The 13,560-nt window shown below is 63.9% G+C and overlaps 3 non-coding genes across 3 annotated transcripts; all 3 read left to right on the forward strand.

Annotated features, from left to right (window-relative positions):
• The first annotated feature begins 219 nt into the window (after positions 1–219).
• On the forward strand, positions 220–338 carry LOC131031662 (5S ribosomal RNA). Its single transcript, XR_009103106.2, has one exon. It is a non-coding gene; the product is annotated as a 5S ribosomal RNA (ribosomal RNA).
• Positions 339–6,327: 5,989 nt separating this feature from the next.
• LOC131861631 (5S ribosomal RNA) lies at positions 6,328–6,446 on the forward strand. The gene has a single exon (XR_009360665.1). It is a non-coding gene; the product is annotated as a 5S ribosomal RNA (ribosomal RNA).
• A 5,990-nt stretch (positions 6,447–12,436) lies between these two features.
• LOC131861632 (5S ribosomal RNA) lies at positions 12,437–12,555 on the forward strand. Its single transcript, XR_009360666.1, has one exon. It is a non-coding gene; the product is annotated as a 5S ribosomal RNA (ribosomal RNA).
• The last annotated feature ends 1,005 nt before the right edge of the window (positions 12,556–13,560 follow it).

A 13,560-nucleotide genomic window follows, 5' to 3' on the forward strand; every position in this document is an offset into this window, starting at 1 on the left:
CTGCACGCACACGACGCCCCGTCCAGGTGCACGCACGTAGGCCGGGCCGGGTGCACACCCGACGCCCTAGCAAGGTGCGCGCACCCGGGCAGGGCTCACACTTGGCGAACGGGGCGCACTTCGCGAGGGAGGGTGTGCACCTCGACGGGGGTGGGTGGCCGGGGTGGATTCGCACGTGGGTCGCGGTTTGCTAAGTACACACTGCGACAAGCTCATAACGGGTGCGATCATACCAGCGTTAGTGCACCGGATCCCATCAGAACTCCGCAGTTAAGCGCGCTTGGGCCGGAGTAGTACTGGGATGGGTGACCTCCCGGGAAGTCCCGGTGTTGCACCCTTTCTTAGTTTTTCGCCGGGCGTCGCAATGCTATTTGAATAAACCTTTTGCCCGTTTGCGTTCTCGTCGGGGCCGGGCCGGGCCGGGGTGCGCTGCCCGCACTACCGCGCGCGCGGGGGCGACACCGAGCGCGCACCCGAGGCGCCCCGAGCACACAGGCCACGGTGCAACCCGGGCGTTGTGCGCGCACCCCGGTGCGCCCGAGGTGCTGCGCGCGCACCCAGGTGAAATCGGTGTGCACCTCGGCCAGTGCGCGCTCGGTCGAGTCGCGCACGTTGGCCAAGGTGCACGGTGATGTTTCTTACTCTAAGGTTCCGCACCAGACGCCCGGGACAGGTGAGCGAAGCTGGGCGGGGCCGGGTGCGCGGCCGGGGCAGGTGCACGCAGCTGGAGAGAGCTTTGGAGCACACCAGAGGTGCGCACCTTGGAGCACACTTCGGAGCGCACCAATGATGCGCTCCATTCAAAAGTTTCCTGAAAAGGCAAAAAAAGTTGAGATTATAGAATTTCCCACTTGAGAGATTGTAAAAAAAAAAAATTTAAAATGAAGGAAACGCGGGTGCCAAGGTGTGCGCGCCCGGGTGCGCAGCCCAGCCAAGGTGTGCGCACCAAGGCGCCCACCCTGGCGAAGGTGCACGCAAGGTGCGCACCCGAGGCAAACCGGACAATTAACCCAACTTTCGACTTCGCGCGCACCTGCGCACCTTGGAGCGCACTTCGGAGCGCTCCTTGGTGCGCACCAATCTTGGGCACCTCGGAGTGCACCATGGCGCCCACCAAGGTGCGCACCCGGGGCAAACCGAGCTCCGACTTCGTGCGCACCTTGGAGCGCACGAAAGGTGCGCACCATGGCGCCCACCAAGGTGCGCAGCCCAGCCAAGGCGTGCGCATCAAGGTGCGCACCCTGGCGAAGGTGCGCACCCGGGGCAAACCGAGCTCCGACTTCGTGCGCACCTTGGAGCGCACAAAGGGTGCGCAACCCAGCCAAGGTGTGCGCACCCCGGGCAAACCGAGCTCCGAATCGTGCGCACCTTGGAGCACACTTCGGAGCCCTCCTTGGTGCGCACCGATGTTGCGCACCTCGGAGCGCACCCGGGGAAAACAATGCAATTAACCCGACTTTCGACTTCGTGGGCACCTCGGAGCGCTCTCGGGTTCGCACCTCGGAGCACACCGAGGTGCGCACCTTTGATGCGCTGCCTTCACCAATTTCCAGAAAAGGCAAGAAAACATTGAGAAGGTGTGCGCACCGAGGTGCCCACCCTGGCGAAGGTGCACGCGAGGTGCGCACCCGGGGCAAACCGGGCTCCGACTTCGTGCACGCCATGCTGCGCACCTTGGAGGGCCATGGTGCGCACCTTGGAGCACACTTCGGAGCGCTCAATGGTGCCCAACCCAGCCAAGGTGCCCACCGCGGCGAAGGTGCACGCGAGGTGCGCACCCGGGGTAAACCGGGCTCCGACTTCGTGCACGCCGCACCTTGGAGCACACTTCGGAGCGCTCCTTGGTGCGCACCAGGGCGCGCAACCCAGCCGAGGTGCCCACCCCGGCGAAGGTGCACGCGGGGTGCGCACCCGGGGCAAACCGGGCTCCGACTTCGTGCACGCCATGGTGCCCACCGCGGCGAAGGTGCACGCGAGGTGCGCACCCGGGGCAAACCGGGCTCCGACTTCGTGCACGCCGCACCTTGGAGCACACTTCGGAGCGCTCCTTGGTGCGCACCAGGGCGCGCAACCCAGCCGAGGTGCCCACCCCAGCGAAGGTGCACGCGAGGTGCGCACCCGGGGCAAACCGGGCTCCGACTTCGTGCACGCCATGGTGCCCACCGCGGCGAAGGTGCACGCGAGGTGCGCACCCGGGGCAAACCGGGCTCCGACTTCGTGCACGCCATGGTGCCCACCGCGGCGAAGGTGCACGCGAGGTGCGCACCCGGGGCAAACCGGGCTCCGACTTCGTGCACGCCGCACCTTGGAGCACACTTCGGAGCGCTCCTTGGTGCGCACCATGGTGCCCACCAGGGCGCGCAACCCCGCCGAAGGTGCACGCGAGGTGCGCACCGGGGGCAAACCGGGCTCCGACTTCGTGCACGCCGCACCTTGGAGCACACTTCGGAGCGCTCCTTGGTGCGCACCAGGGCGCGCAACCCCGCCGAAGGTGCACGCGAGGTGCGCACCCGGGGCAAACCGGGCTCCGACTTCGTGCACGCCATGGTGCGCACCAGGGTGCCCACCGCGGCGAAGGTGCGCACCCGGGGCAAACCGGGCTCCGACTTCGTGCACGCCGCACCTTGGAGCACACTTCGGAGCGCTCCTTGGTGCGCACCAGGGCGCGCAACCCAGCCGAGGTGCCCACCCCGGCGAAGGTGCACGCGAGGTGCGCACCCGGGGCAAACCGGGCTCCGACTTCGTGCACGCCATGGTGCCCACCGCGGCGAAGGTGCGCACCCGGGGCAAACCGGGCTAGGACTTCGTGCACGCCGCACCTTGGAGCACACTTCGGAGCGCTCCTTGGTGCGCACCATGGTGCCCACCAGGCCGCGCAACCCAGCCAAGGTGTGCGCACCAAGGTGCACGCGAGGTGCGCACCCGGGGCAAACCGGGGTCCGGCTTCGTGCACGCCGCACCTTGGAGCACACATCGGGGCGCTCCCGGGTTCGCACCGGCGTTGCGCACCGTGGTGGGCACCTCGGAGCGCACCGTGGTGGGCACCTCGGAGCACACCAAGGTGGGCAGCGAGGTGCGCACCTTTGATGCGATGCCTTCACTAATTTCCATAAAAGGCAAAAGAAAACGAGATTTTAAAATTTCCGTTTTGAAAGATAGTGAGAAAAAGGGAATGCTGGTGCCATCTTGAGCCCGCCCTGGTGCGCAGCCCAGCCAAGGTGTGCGCACCAAGGTGCCCACCCTGGCGAAGGTGCGCGCCCGGGCAATTAACCCAACTTCCAACTTCGCGCGCGCCAGGGTGGGAGCGCACCCAACAACCGGGCCTGGGAAGAGCCAATGCGAGAAACCCCACCAAACGCTCTGACAAAAAAAGAGGGGGCGCTCCAGTAACCCCGCTTCGGAGCGCACCCTGGGCAAACCCAGCCAGGGTGCCCACCCCGGCCAAGGTGCAGGCGAGGTGCGCACCCGGGGCAAACCGGGCTCCGACAACGTGCACGCCGCACCTTGGAGCACACTTCGTAGCGCTCCCGGGTGCGCACCTCAGAGCACACCAAGGTGGGCAGCGAGGTGCGCACCTTTGATGCGCTGCCTTCACTAATTTCCAGAAAAGGCAAAAAAAAGAGGAGATTTTAAAATTTCCGTTTTGAAAGATAGTGAAAAAAACGGAACGCGGGTGCCATCTTGAGCCCGCCCTGGTGCACAGCCCAGGTAAGGTGCCCACCCTGGCAAAGGTGCGCACCCGGGCAATTAACCCTACTTCCGACTTCGTGCGCGCCAGGGTGGCAACCGGGCCTGGGAAGAGCCAATGCGAGAAACCCCACCAAACGCTCCGACAAAAAAAGAGGCGGCGCTCCAATAACCCCGCTTCGGAGCGCAGCCGGGGCAAACCCAGCCAAGGTGCCCACCCCGACGAAGGTGCACGCGAGGTGCGCACCCGGGGCAAACCGGGCTCCGACAACGTGCACGCAGCACCTTGGAGCACACTTCGAAGCACTCCCGGGTGCCCACCGGCGTTGCGCACCGTGGTGGGCAGCGAGGTGCGCACCTTTGATGCGCTGCCTTCACTAATTTCCAGAAAAGGCAAAAAAAAATGAGATTTTAAAATTTCCGTTTTGAAAGATAGTGAAAAAAACGGAACGCGGGTGCCATCTTGAGCCCGCCCTGGTGCGCAGCCCAGGCAAGGCATGCGCACCAAGGTGCCCACCCGCGGTGCACGCCCGGGGCAAACCGGGCTCCGACTTCGTGCAGGCCGCACCTTGGAGCACACTTCGGAGCGCTCCTTGGTGCGCACCATGGTGCCCACCAGGGCGCACCCGGGGCAAACCGGGCTCCGACTTCGTGCACGCCGCACCTTGGAGCACACATCGGAGCGCTCCCAGGTTCGCACCAGCGTTGCGCACCTTTGATGCGCTGCCTTCACTAATTTCCAGAAAAGGCAAAAAAAAACGATATTTTAAAATTTCCGTTCTGAAAGATAGTGAAAAAAACGGAACGCGGGTGCCATCTTGAGCCCTTCCTGGTGCGCAGCCCAGGCAAGTTGTGCGCACCAAGGTGCCCACCCTGGCGGAGGTGCGCGCCCGGGGCAAACCGGGCTCCGACTTCGTGCACTGCATGGTGCCCACCAAGGCGCGCAACCCAGCCAAGGTGCCCACCGCAGCGAAGGTGCACGCGAGGTGCGCACCCGAGGTGCACACCCGGGGCAAACCGAGCTCCGACTTCGTGCACGCCGCACCTTGGAGCACACTTCAGAGCGCTCCTTGGTGCGCACCAGGGCGCGCAACCCAGCCAAGGTGCTCACCCCGGCGAAGGTGCACGCGAGGTGCGCACCCGGGGCAAGCCGGGCTCGGACTTCGTGCACGCCGCACCTTGGAGCACACATCGGAGCGCTCCCGGGTTCGCACCAGCATTGCGCACCTTTGATGCGCTGCCTTCACTAATTTCCAGAAAAGGCAAAAAAAAAAAAAAAACGAGATTTTAAAATTTCCGTTTTGAAAGATAGTGAAAAAAACGGAACGCGGGTGCCATCTTGAGCCCGCCCTGGTGTGCAGCCCAGGCAAGTTGTGCGCACCAAGGCACCCACCCTGGCCAAGGTGGGTCACGGGGTGGGTCCTAGGGTGGGTAACGGGGTGGGTACTAAGGTGCGTGCCAAGGTGGGTCATGGGGTGGGTGCCAAGGTGGGCACCAGGGTGGGTGTGCACCAACCCTAGCCAGGGTAGGTCACGGGGTGGTTGTCGGGGTGGGCGTCAAGGAGCCAAGGTGGGTGGCAAGTAGCCAAGTTGCGTGCCAAGGTGGGTGTCGGGGTGGGTGCCAAGGATCCAAGGTGGGTGCCAAGGAACCAAGGTGGGTGTCTGGGTGGGTGCCGAGGTGGGAGCCAGGGTGGGTCCCAAGGTGAGTGCAAAGGTGGGTGCCAGGGTCAAGGTGAGTGCCAATGTGGGTTCCAAGGTGCCAGGGTCAGGGTGAGTGCCAATGTGGGTTCAAAGGTGCTAAGTTGGGTGCGAGGTTGGGTGCGAGGGTGGGTGGGTGCCAAGGTGTGCTAGGTGGAAGCCCGGGTGGGTCGGCATCCCATGGGTGTCGAGTTGGGTGCCTGATGGGTGCTTCTTGTCAAGTTTTAGTCGTCGGGACTCATTTCGAGCCTTAGAGGTCGTTTCTTGTCCGGTTGCCCTGTCTTCGACCTGGGAACCCAATTTTGGTCCTCGGGTCCCATTTTTTTTTGTCTCGCATCCCACTTTTGGCCTGTGGCCTTTTCGGGGTCGATTCTCGTTTTGGGCATCAGAGCATGTTTCTTCTCCTAAAACCCAATATTTGTTTATTAAGTCTCGGAACACATTTTTGTTCTCGTGGACCCATCATGGGTCTTGGAACGCATTTGTGGTCCTTGGGTCCCATTTTGCATCCCGAAACTTGTGTTTTGGTGCTTGATCCCTATTTTGGGTGCCCACCTTGCACCAAGTGCGCACCCGGGGCAAACCGAGCGCCTTGGTGCACCGGGGCAAGATCGAGCGTGCACCCGAGGCGCCCCGAACATGCACCAAGGTGCACTCGGCCCACATGTGAGCGCAGGTCGTTGCGCCCGAGGTGGTGTGTGGGCACCGCGTTGCAGACGGGACACTGCACGCACACGACGCCCCGTCCAGGTGCACGCACGTAGGCCGGGCCGGGTGCACACCCGACGCCCTAGCAAGGTGCGCGCACCCGGGCAGGGCTCACACTTGGCGAACGGGGCGCACTTCGCGAGGGAGGGTGTGCACCTCGACGGGGGTGGGTGGCCGGGGTGGATTCGCACGTGGGTCGCGGTTTGCTAAGTACACACTGCGACAAGCTCATAACGGGTGCGATCATACCAGCGTTAGTGCACCGGATCCCATCAGAACTCCGCAGTTAAGCGCGCTTGGGCCGGAGTAGTACTGGGATGGGTGACCTCCCGGGAAGTCCCGGTGTTGCACCCTTTCTTAGTTTTTCGCCGGGCGTCGCAATGCTATTTGAATAAACCTTTTGCCCGTTTGCGTTCTCGTCGGGGCCGGGCCGGGCCGGGGTGCGCTGCCCGCACTACCGCGCGCGCGGGGGGCGACACCGAGCGCGCACCCGAGGCGCCCCGAGCACACAGGCCACGGTGCAACCCGGGCGTTGTGCGCGCACCCCGGTGCGCCCGAGGTGCTGCGCGCGCACCCAGGTGAAATCGGTGTGCACCTCGGCCAGTGCGCGCTCGGTCGAGTCGCGCACGTTGGCCAAGGTGCACGGTGATGTTTCTTACTCTAAGGTTCCGCACCAGACGCCCGGGACAGGTGAGCGAAGCTGGGCGGGGCCGGGTGCGCGGCCGGGGCAGGTGCACGCAGCTGGAGAGAGCTTTGGAGCACACCAGAGGTGCGCACCTTGGAGCACACTTCGGAGCGCACCAATGATGCGCTCCATTCAAAAGTTTCCTGAAAAGGCAAAAAAAGTTGAGATTATAGAATTTCCCACTTGAGAGATTGTAAAAAAAAAAAATTTAAAATGAAGGAAACGCGGGTGCCAAGGTGTGCGCGCCCGGGTGCGCAGCCCAGCCAAGGTGTGCGCACCAAGGCGCCCACCCTGGCGAAGGTGCACGCAAGGTGCGCACCCGAGGCAAACCGGACAATTAACCCAACTTTCGACTTCGCGCGCACCTGCGCACCTTGGAGCGCACTTCGGAGCGCTCCTTGGTGCGCACCAATCTTGGGCACCTCGGAGTGCACCATGGCGCCCACCAAGGTGCGCACCCGGGGCAAACCGAGCTCCGACTTCGTGCGCACCTTGGAGCGCACGAAAGGTGCGCACCATGGCGCCCACCAAGGTGCGCAGCCCAGCCAAGGCGTGCGCATCAAGGTGCGCACCCTGGCGAAGGTGCGCACCCGGGGCAAACCGAGCTCCGACTTCGTGCGCACCTTGGAGCGCACAAAGGGTGCGCAACCCAGCCAAGGTGTGCGCACCCCGGGCAAACCGAGCTCCGAATCGTGCGCACCTTGGAGCACACTTCGGAGCCCTCCTTGGTGCGCACCGATGTTGCGCACCTCGGAGCGCACCCGGGGAAAACAATGCAATTAACCCGACTTTCGACTTCGTGGGCACCTCGGAGCGCTCTCGGGTTCGCACCTCGGAGCACACCGAGGTGCGCACCTTTGATGCGCTGCCTTCACCAATTTCCAGAAAAGGCAAGAAAACATTGAGAAGGTGTGCGCACCGAGGTGCCCACCCTGGCGAAGGTGCACGCGAGGTGCGCACCCGGGGCAAACCGGGCTCCGACTTCGTGCACGCCATGCTGCGCACCTTGGAGGGCCATGGTGCGCACCTTGGAGCACACTTCGGAGCGCTCAATGGTGCCCAACCCAGCCAAGGTGCCCACCGCGGCGAAGGTGCACGCGAGGTGCGCACCCGGGGTAAACCGGGCTCCGACTTCGTGCACGCCGCACCTTGGAGCACACTTCGGAGCGCTCCTTGGTGCGCACCAGGGCGCGCAACCCAGCCGAGGTGCCCACCCCGGCGAAGGTGCACGCGGGGTGCGCACCCGGGGCAAACCGGGCTCCGACTTCGTGCACGCCATGGTGCCCACCGCGGCGAAGGTGCACGCGAGGTGCGCACCCGGGGCAAACCGGGCTCCGACTTCGTGCACGCCGCACCTTGGAGCACACTTCGGAGCGCTCCTTGGTGCGCACCAGGGCGCGCAACCCAGCCGAGGTGCCCACCCCAGCGAAGGTGCACGCGAGGTGCGCACCCGGGGCAAACCGGGCTCCGACTTCGTGCACGCCATGGTGCCCACCGCGGCGAAGGTGCACGCGAGGTGCGCACCCGGGGCAAACCGGGCTCCGACTTCGTGCACGCCATGGTGCCCACCGCGGCGAAGGTGCACGCGAGGTGCGCACCCGGGGCAAACCGGGCTCCGACTTCGTGCACGCCGCACCTTGGAGCACACTTCGGAGCGCTCCTTGGTGCGCACCATGGTGCCCACCAGGGCGCGCAACCCCGCCGAAGGTGCACGCGAGGTGCGCACCGGGGGCAAACCGGGCTCCGACTTCGTGCACGCCGCACCTTGGAGCACACTTCGGAGCGCTCCTTGGTGCGCACCAGGGCGCGCAACCCCGCCGAAGGTGCACGCGAGGTGCGCACCCGGGGCAAACCGGGCTCCGACTTCGTGCACGCCATGGTGCGCACCAGGGTGCCCACCGCGGCGAAGGTGCGCACCCGGGGCAAACCGGGCTCCGACTTCGTGCACGCCGCACCTTGGAGCACACTTCGGAGCGCTCCTTGGTGCGCACCAGGGCGCGCAACCCAGCCGAGGTGCCCACCCCGGCGAAGGTGCACGCGAGGTGCGCACCCGGGGCAAACCGGGCTCCGACTTCGTGCACGCCATGGTGCCCACCGCGGCGAAGGTGCGCACCCGGGGCAAACCGGGCTAGGACTTCGTGCACGCCGCACCTTGGAGCACACTTCGGAGCGCTCCTTGGTGCGCACCATGGTGCCCACCAGGCCGCGCAACCCAGCCAAGGTGTGCGCACCAAGGTGCACGCGAGGTGCGCACCCGGGGCAAACCGGGGTCCGGCTTCGTGCACGCCGCACCTTGGAGCACACATCGGGGCGCTCCCGGGTTCGCACCGGCGTTGCGCACCGTGGTGGGCACCTCGGAGCGCACCGTGGTGGGCACCTCGGAGCACACCAAGGTGGGCAGCGAGGTGCGCACCTTTGATGCGATGCCTTCACTAATTTCCATAAAAGGCAAAAGAAAACGAGATTTTAAAATTTCCGTTTTGAAAGATAGTGAGAAAAAGGGAATGCTGGTGCCATCTTGAGCCCGCCCTGGTGCGCAGCCCAGCCAAGGTGTGCGCACCAAGGTGCCCACCCTGGCGAAGGTGCGCGCCCGGGCAATTAACCCAACTTCCAACTTCGCGCGCGCCAGGGTGGGAGCGCACCCAACAACCGGGCCTGGGAAGAGCCAATGCGAGAAACCCCACCAAACGCTCTGACAAAAAAAGAGGGGGCGCTCCAGTAACCCCGCTTCGGAGCGCACCCTGGGCAAACCCAGCCAGGGTGCCCACCCCGGCCAAGGTGCAGGCGAGGTGCGCACCCGGGGCAAACCGGGCTCCGACAACGTGCACGCCGCACCTTGGAGCACACTTCGTAGCGCTCCCGGGTGCGCACCTCAGAGCACACCAAGGTGGGCAGCGAGGTGCGCACCTTTGATGCGCTGCCTTCACTAATTTCCAGAAAAGGCAAAAAAAAGAGGAGATTTTAAAATTTCCGTTTTGAAAGATAGTGAAAAAAACGGAACGCGGGTGCCATCTTGAGCCCGCCCTGGTGCACAGCCCAGGTAAGGTGCCCACCCTGGCAAAGGTGCGCACCCGGGCAATTAACCCTACTTCCGACTTCGTGCGCGCCAGGGTGGCAACCGGGCCTGGGAAGAGCCAATGCGAGAAACCCCACCAAACGCTCCGACAAAAAAAGAGGCGGCGCTCCAATAACCCCGCTTCGGAGCGCAGCCGGGGCAAACCCAGCCAAGGTGCCCACCCCGACGAAGGTGCACGCGAGGTGCGCACCCGGGGCAAACCGGGCTCCGACAACGTGCACGCAGCACCTTGGAGCACACTTCGAAGCACTCCCGGGTGCCCACCGGCGTTGCGCACCGTGGTGGGCAGCGAGGTGCGCACCTTTGATGCGCTGCCTTCACTAATTTCCAGAAAAGGCAAAAAAAAATGAGATTTTAAAATTTCCGTTTTGAAAGATAGTGAAAAAAACGGAACGCGGGTGCCATCTTGAGCCCGCCCTGGTGCGCAGCCCAGGCAAGGCATGCGCACCAAGGTGCCCACCCGCGGTGCACGCCCGGGGCAAACCGGGCTCCGACTTCGTGCAGGCCGCACCTTGGAGCACACTTCGGAGCGCTCCTTGGTGCGCACCATGGTGCCCACCAGGGCGCACCCGGGGCAAACCGGGCTCCGACTTCGTGCACGCCGCACCTTGGAGCACACATCGGAGCGCTCCCAGGTTCGCACCAGCGTTGCGCACCTTTGATGCGCTGCCTTCACTAATTTCCAGAAAAGGCAAAAAAAAACGATATTTTAAAATTTCCGTTCTGAAAGATAGTGAAAAAAACGGAACGCGGGTGCCATCTTGAGCCCTTCCTGGTGCGCAGCCCAGGCAAGTTGTGCGCACCAAGGTGCCCACCCTGGCGGAGGTGCGCGCCCGGGGCAAACCGGGCTCCGACTTCGTGCACTGCATGGTGCCCACCAAGGCGCGCAACCCAGCCAAGGTGCCCACCGCAGCGAAGGTGCACGCGAGGTGCGCACCCGAGGTGCACACCCGGGGCAAACCGAGCTCCGACTTCGTGCACGCCGCACCTTGGAGCACACTTCAGAGCGCTCCTTGGTGCGCACCAGGGCGCGCAACCCAGCCAAGGTGCTCACCCCGGCGAAGGTGCACGCGAGGTGCGCACCCGGGGCAAGCCGGGCTCGGACTTCGTGCACGCCGCACCTTGGAGCACACATCGGAGCGCTCCCGGGTTCGCACCAGCATTGCGCACCTTTGATGCGCTGCCTTCACTAATTTCCAGAAAAGGCAAAAAAAAAAAAAAAACGAGATTTTAAAATTTCCGTTTTGAAAGATAGTGAAAAAAACGGAACGCGGGTGCCATCTTGAGCCCGCCCTGGTGTGCAGCCCAGGCAAGTTGTGCGCACCAAGGCACCCACCCTGGCCAAGGTGGGTCACGGGGTGGGTCCTAGGGTGGGTAACGGGGTGGGTACTAAGGTGCGTGCCAAGGTGGGTCATGGGGTGGGTGCCAAGGTGGGCACCAGGGTGGGTGTGCACCAACCCTAGCCAGGGTAGGTCACGGGGTGGTTGTCGGGGTGGGCGTCAAGGAGCCAAGGTGGGTGGCAAGTAGCCAAGTTGCGTGCCAAGGTGGGTGTCGGGGTGGGTGCCAAGGATCCAAGGTGGGTGCCAAGGAACCAAGGTGGGTGTCTGGGTGGGTGCCGAGGTGGGAGCCAGGGTGGGTCCCAAGGTGAGTGCAAAGGTGGGTGCCAGGGTCAAGGTGAGTGCCAATGTGGGTTCCAAGGTGCCAGGGTCAGGGTGAGTGCCAATGTGGGTTCAAAGGTGCTAAGTTGGGTGCGAGGTTGGGTGCGAGGGTGGGTGGGTGCCAAGGTGTGCTAGGTGGAAGCCCGGGTGGGTCGGCATCCCATGGGTGTCGAGTTGGGTGCCTGATGGGTGCTTCTTGTCAAGTTTTAGTCGTCGGGACTCATTTCGAGCCTTAGAGGTCGTTTCTTGTCCGGTTGCCCTGTCTTCGACCTGGGAACCCAATTTTGGTCCTCGGGTCCCATTTTTTTTTGTCTCGCATCCCACTTTTGGCCTGTGGCCTTTTCGGGGTCGATTCTCGTTTTGGGCATCAGAGCATGTTTCTTCTCCTAAAACCCAATATTTGTTTATTAAGTCTCGGAACACATTTTTGTTCTCGTGGACCCATCATGGGTCTTGGAACGCATTTGTGGTCCTTGGGTCCCATTTTGCATCCCGAAACTTGTGTTTTGGTGCTTGATCCCTATTTTGGGTGCCCACCTTGCACCAAGTGCGCACCCGGGGCAAACCGAGCGCCTTGGTGCACCGGGGCAAGATCGAGCGTGCACCCGAGGCGCCCCGAACATGCACCAAGGTGCACTCGGCCCACATGTGAGCGCAGGTCGTTGCGCCCGAGGTGGTGTGTGGGCACCGCGTTGCAGACGGGACACTGCACGCACACGACGCCCCGTCCAGGTGCACGCACGTAGGCCGGGCCGGGTGCACACCCGACGCCCTAGCAAGGTGCGCGCACCCGGGCAGGGCTCACACTTGGCGAACGGGGCGCACTTCGCGAGGGAGGGTGTGCACCTCGACGGGGGTGGGTGGCCGGGGTGGATTCGCACGTGGGTCGCGGTTTGCTAAGTACACACTGCGACAAGCTCATAACGGGTGCGATCATACCAGCGTTAGTGCACCGGATCCCATCAGAACTCCGCAGTTAAGCGCGCTTGGGCCGGAGTAGTACTGGGATGGGTGACCTCCCGGGAAGTCCCGGTGTTGCACCCTTTTTTAGTTTTTCGCCGGGCGTCGCAATGCTATTTGAATAAACCTTTTGCCCGTTTGCGTTCTCGTCGGGGCCGGGCCGGGCCGGGGTGCGCTGCCCGCACTACCGCGCGCGCGGGGGCGACACCGAGCGCGCACCCGAGGCGCCCCGAGCACACAGGCCACGGTGCAACCCGGGCGTTGTGCGCGCACCCCGGTGCGCCCGAGGTGCTGCGCGCGCACCCAGGTGAAATCGGTGTGCACCTCGGCCAGTGCGCGCTCGGTCGAGTCGCGCACGTTGGCCAAGGTGCACGGTGATGTTTCTTACTCTAAGGTTCCGCACCAGACGCCCGGGACAGGTGAGCGAAGCTGGGCGGGGCCGGGTGCGCGGCCGGGGCAGGTGCACGCAGCTGGAGAGAGCTTTGGAGCACACCAGAGGTGCGCACCTTGGAGCACACTTCGGAGCGCACCAATGATGCGCTCCATTCAAAAGTTTCCTGAAAAGGCAAAAAAAGTTGAGATTATAGAATTTCCCACTTGAGAGATTGTAAAAAAAAAAAATTTAAAATGAAGGAAACGCGGGTGCCAAGGTGTGCGCGCCCGGGTGCGCAGCCCAGCCAAGGTGTGCGCACCAAGGCGCCCACCCTGGCGAAGGTGCACGCAAGGTGCGCACCCGAGGCAAACCGGACAATTAACCCAACTTTCGACTTCGCGCGCACCTGCGCACCTTGGAGCGCACTTCGGAGCGCTCCTTGGTGCGCACCAATCTTGGGCACCTCGGAGTGCACCATGGCGCCCACCAAGGTGCGCACCCGGGGCAAACCGAGCTCCGACTTCGTGCGCACCTTGGAGCGCACGAAAGGTGCGCACCATGGCGCCCACCAAGGTGCGCAGCCCAGCCAAGGCGTGCGCATCAAGGTGCGCACCCTGGCGAAGGTGCGCACCCGGGGCAAACCGAGCTCCGACTTCGTGCGCACCTTGGAGCGCACAAAGGGTGCGCAACCCAGCCAAGGTGTGCGCACCCCGGGC

This window comes from Cryptomeria japonica, unplaced genomic scaffold, assembly GCF_030272615.1.
Source record: "Cryptomeria japonica unplaced genomic scaffold, Sugi_1.0 HiC_scaffold_32, whole genome shotgun sequence".
In the NCBI taxonomy this organism is placed as follows: Eukaryota; Viridiplantae; Streptophyta; class Pinopsida; order Cupressales; family Cupressaceae; genus Cryptomeria; species Cryptomeria japonica.